The 5803-nt window shown below is 36.2% G+C and overlaps 1 long non-coding RNA gene across 1 annotated transcript; it reads left to right on the top strand.

Annotated features, from left to right (window-relative positions):
• Positions 1 to 800: 800 nt before the first annotated feature.
• Positions 801 to 5222, top strand: LOC140803857 (uncharacterized). Its single transcript, XR_012111955.1, has 2 exons — positions 801 to 867; positions 5041 to 5222. It is a non-coding gene; the product is annotated as an uncharacterized lncRNA (long non-coding RNA).
• The last annotated feature ends 581 nt before the right edge of the window (positions 5223 to 5803 follow it).

The following is a 5803-nucleotide window of genomic DNA, read 5'->3' as shown; positions in this document are numbered from 1 at the left end:
CAAAACTGAAGCTATCAAGATGCAATCTGATTACACCAACTGATCGACTAAACTGAATCAGCTCAACTGATTTATCAAAGAACAGTTCAACTGATTGTCCAGCTTATATATATGGGTCGTAGCTGTAACGTCTCGAAAAATTAAAAGTCCACGTGAGACATATGCATGCAAGTTATTAAATTTTGTTGGTATTTTATGAAATTCCTTTAAAGCATAAAATGCATGTTTATTTTATTAATTTGTGTTTAATTATTTTTATGCATGGTAGAATTTATTCCATACATTTTATAAGTTCATGTATTAAAGATTTTTAAGTTGCATTTCGTGCTCAAACGAAGAACGGAGACCGGATAATTTTTAGGAAAATTATTTTAATTACACGATTAATTTTTATTAATTAATATAAAATATTTTAAAGGTATTTTTCAAGAATTGGAATTTATGGGGTATTTTTACCGCATGATTTTAATTTTTAACGGTACGTAAATTTATCGAATCGGAGGACTTTTTGAGGGTTCGGCTAATATTTTCAAAAACTTTCCAACACGAAATATTTTTCGAGAGTGTATTTAGATTTAATGAGCCTATTTTTAAGCTTATTAGACTTAAAACTCTTCTATTTTTTTTTCATTTAGAAATTGAGCCCGTTAGCTAAATTATTTTATATCATTACTTCCTTAACCAAACCTTAACCCTACCACCTTCACACCAACCGACACCCTTCACTTTCAGAAACGTGCCTTCTCGGTTTTATTAATACACCAGCTGTGAGGCCTTAGTTTACACTTGTACGTCCTTGCAAAGAACTACATCCGAGGCTTCTCCGATTGCTCTTCTCTTCAACATTCTCGCATAAAAGATCAACAGGCATGATTTGTATCATTTTTTCGTGCATCATACACGTATATATGCTGTGGAATTGTGTTCATGCATGAGAAGTTTAGATTTAAACCATTCAATGAAATATATTTCGGATTGCATGTGCTCATGCTATTTTGATTGGTACTCACGGTTGCTGGTTTAATGATGCGAGGGGATGCTGTAGTAGGATGGAAAAGGGCTGTACAGGTTATGTGAGAGGTGGTTTAAGAATCGGAGTCAAGCTAGGAAGGATATGGTCGAGCTCAAGGTCCACCCGAGAGCACAAGGGAAAGCAACGCATGGTTTGCTGCTAGTGCTGGCGAGATAGGGCTCGGCCTGGGGGTTTTGGGCTGGGATGGATCGAGTCATTAGGGTCTTAAGAGAGTGCCTGAAGAGTTGGTTCAAGGGCTGGACTGTTGGTTAAGAGGCTAAGCAAGAAAACATGGAGACCACCCAAGAGCTTCAAGGAGTAGCGCACAGGTTCAGCAACTTGTGCAGGGAGAAAGGCTCGTCCACGGGGCTCTGGGCTGGGCTAGGCTAGGCTAGGTCCTTAGGGTCCTAAGAGGGTGCTAGAGAGGATGGTTCAGGGCCTGGTTGAGTTAGCTAAGTCCTAGCAACAGAAACGATATATAGTCCTTGGCAAGATGGGTTTCTTCGGCTGCTACTTGCATCTGCTGGGTGTCTTTGTTTTGAGCTTATGGTAGGTTCCTAAGGGTGCTAAGGGTCCAGTAGGGTCCATAGGGGGTCTGGCTTGAGGTGGGCTCATGGTGATTCGAACATGGCTCGATAAAAAATTCAAGTTGGCTCAAGTGTAGTTTAGATGGGTTTCTAGGCTGGTAATTGTTGCTCATGTAGTGCTTCGGTTTTGGGGTTAAGGGCAGTTCCTATGGGGTTTAAGGGTTTTAAGAGTCCAGTTGCTCGATAAAAAAAGGCGCCTTTTTTTTTGTAATGCACATGGGCTGTTCCCGATTGGGCTTAAGTCCCCTCACGGTTATCCCATTACTCATTACTCATAGAACTTCTCCAGCCCAGGCACTGGAGCTTTTACCTCCCCAAGATTAGAACCCAAGACCTCCTGGACTTATATAGATCTTGGCAGCAATCCTGGTACCAGTTGAGCTAGTAGTTGTAGAACCCGAAAATCAGATTACGTATAAGCCATGCATAATTTCTATTATTTAAATTAAATATGAAGTTTTAAATCATGATTATTTATTTTAAAGGTAGATGTTTAGTATTGTCTTTTCAGGATGAATACGCGAGGTCGGACCGGAGTTTGGAGATTGGAGATAAAATTAATAATAAGACAAATATTCCTAAATTTAATTTAAATCAAGAAATAATTTAATTTGAAGAAAAAGAATGTTTTAGGATTTATTAAATTAATGGTCGTCAAATTAGTAAATAAATTCTATTAGGTTCAATATTTAATTAAAGTGTAAGTAAAATGGGTAAACAAATGGGGATGAACTAATATAGGGTAAATATATTCAAGAAATTAAACATATCATTTAAACATTTAAATTGAGGTCATGTATGCCATGCAAAAGTTCTAAGCAAGATGCTAAACTAAATTAATTTGTTAATGCATTAAAATAAATATAATGAAGGTTTAAAGTCTTAAACAATTAAAATACAAGGTTTAAATAAAAATATACAATGCAAATTAATAATAATGACCAACATTTAAAATATTTCAAAGGTTGATAACTCTCCATTCAAACTATCTCTAATTACACTTCATGGTGTATTCATGTCCTATTCTAATTATCTAATTAGTAGGAAATTTAAATGCAATATAGCACCTCATTTCTCCCCAACTAATTTTCTAGCAAATGAATGAGACCATGCAACAAAGAAATGAGAAAAAAAACCAACGACAATAAGGAGTGAAGGAGAAGCAATTCAAACCCATTCAAATTTACCACTAAATGTTTTTTTTAATAGTGCATTCATTTCCCACTTTTAAACTCCATAATTAAGGGTAATACATGTATCATAATTCTCTTTGAAGCTCCTCAACCCCTTCATGCTAGCAACTAAAACATAAACAACAGCAAGAAGAAGATAAAAGAATCGGCAGAAAAAGGAATCAAAATGCATTTCAAATTCCATTCAAAACTTCACTTGTAACTCTCATTTTAAGGCTTATAATGTCACCTTTAGCACCTATTAAATCATTCACCTTCCTTGCCTACATCCCCCACAACCCCACCTTCGAAATTACAGAAGAAAGCATCAGCAAATAATCGAGAATAACAACAGCTGAACTAGAAGGAAGCCAACTCCGATCCCGTCGCGTCGTATTGTCGTTTTGATTTGTTTTTCTTCAAAACAAATTTCAGGCATGTATATATTATTCCTTTGCTCTTCTATCAAGTTATACTAGCTATTTTAAATCTGTATATGTTCATAAATCAAGGGACAAACCGAATTTTGATAGTAACACTCTCCAAAAAAAAAAAATATCTGTACAGCTTTTCGGTTTATGATGTGTGCTTCACGCTTCAGTATTTTATGTTGTTGACAGGGGGTTGCTCGAGTCCAGGCTTACAAAGCTGCATCTAGACATCATTTAGAGTATGTTAGGGTGTCATTGGTTTGAGTTCAAACATCTCGAATAAAGGCATGACAGCAACATTTCAAGGAGTGACAGATTTTGTGTCAAGTTTCTGTCATTGTGTTGTTTAATGGATGGGTTCGAGTCATGACTGTCCTAGGGGCTGTAGCCATGGTTAGAACCCTACATTAACATGTCTAGGACGTGACCAAGGTGTCTTTTCTAAGCTCGGTTCACGGATCTTTAAAATTTCTACATAAACAAGACATGAGTCCTTCGGTTTTAATATTTTGAAATTCTGTAAGAGTATGCTTTCGTTTTTTTGGATGTTGTGTGGATTATGGTTGGCTCCTAGCCCATAGCCATGGTTCATACAACACTCCATCATGTTTGAATCGAGCCACGGTCGATTAAATATCCACTGGAACGACACAAGACAACCAAATATTTCATTACATCAAACTACACCCCAAAGGGTACTCTCGGGTGGGAGCTGTGCGTGTCATAGGTAATGGCTCGGTTGGTGATTGGCTTTAAGCCCTTAGCCATGGTCCAAGATATGCCTTAAGATGTTGTTAAGAGTCCTTGGGAGGTGGTTCAAGCCATTGGTCAATAAATTTTAGAGTTTACACCACAAACACCCAAGTTGCCACTGTTGGTTTTTTTTTACAGCAACTTTCATCTTTGGTTTTGAGGTTAGTTTGAGTTCTTGATTGGCTTTTAGCCCATGGCTTTGGACTGGACAATACCTTAATGAGTTAGAAAAGTCATGTTTTTGGCCGTTCGTGATTTGGTCGAGTTTAGAAGTTGTACGAGAATTTACGGTGAAAGGTGCCAAAATGACTCTCGAAAGAGTGTTTTATGTTTTTGGATTCCTTTCACCTATTTTCGTGTTTTATAGTTATTATGCATATTTTTCAGTATGTTTGGGGTATTTTTACTCATGGTTAAATGTTGGTTCGGGTTGGTACGAAGCCATGGTTAAAAATCAAGTTGTTGGTCCGAATCGTCTCGTTTTTGGTTCTATTGTTAAAATTTTGTCAAGTTAAGATTTATTGCATGTGTCACATATTAGTAGTAAGTCGAAGCAAGCCTGGGAACGATCCAACTCATCTGGTAAAAATAAGGTTATAATTATATTACATGCATAAAATATAAAATATTTATTTTTGAGATATATGCTATATGTCTTGTGGCCACCTTATGCTTATGGGTTTGGAAGTCGGTAGGCGCAACCGAGGACCTCTCCGCCCGGTGACTTACGACCGGTTATGATTATGTATGGGTACATACATCCAGTCCAAGGTCTGTGATTGATCTCTACCGCCCAGTATACTGTGGTTTAGTCTGATCAGGCGCTTACGTTATGTTATGGGCCACTTGCTTAGAAACATTATCTCTACCAGAAAATTATGATATGTTACGACAGAGCTCTATTGAGCAAAGCTATTACGTATGCTTTTCAGATATGCACGTAGTTATAATTATTCATGATATGATTTTTACCATACGCTTTATGGTACTTTATTTATGTTGCATGCGATTTTACAATATATTTACTTGTTATTCACGATATATACATGATGAGTCTTTAGACTCACTAGACTTGATTGTTGTAGGTATTGATGAGGTCGGGACCGCGGACGGAGACCAGTGAGCGATCTTGGGACATCAATAGTAAACCCGAGGACCTCACGATTTAGTTTATCCACCTTTTATTATTCAAACTCAGTTTAATATGTTGGATTATTTTTAAATTGATGTTTACGTTTGAGTATTTTTAAATTATTGGTTGAAACAATATTTGCTTCCGCTGTTATTTTAAAGTTAAAAACTATTTACATGTTTATTTTAATTAAATGAGACAAGATAATTATTTATTTTAGAAAATTTTAATAATTTCGAAAATTTATTAATACGAAATACGTTTCTTTACAGTCATTTTGCACCCGGGGTGAGATTTTGGTCCTAGCAGCGCCCTTATCACAAATCATGATATTTTTTTTAATGTTCGTGCATCACGATTACGATTTTTTACGCTATTATAATAATTATGGTGCATGCTTAGTTTAAAGGAATTAAGAGAGAAAAATTGAGAAAGTGAAGAGCACTCCGTCTCCGCCGCGCCGCGTCGTTATTTCATTTGTTTTCTGTCAAAACAAACCAAGGCATGTTTATATCTTCTTTCACTCTTCAATCAAGCCATATAAGTATTTTTAAATATCGCAAGTATATGATTTTAATGCAAGAAGATCGAAATTGTTCATATTTAATGATGTTATTTAATTATATCACGTGCAAAATATAAATTTTGAGATTTATGCGATATTGCTTGTGGCCACTTTACTATCATGGGATTATTACTTCACCCGATCGCCAGTT

The sequence above is a fragment of the Primulina eburnea genome, chromosome 10 (genome assembly GCF_022965805.1).
Source record: "Primulina eburnea isolate SZY01 chromosome 10, ASM2296580v1, whole genome shotgun sequence".
Lineage (NCBI taxonomy): Eukaryota > Viridiplantae > Streptophyta > Magnoliopsida > Lamiales > Gesneriaceae > Primulina > Primulina eburnea.
Note: the sequence above shows the minus strand (reverse complement) of the source record. Positions and strands in the feature narration are given on the sequence as shown.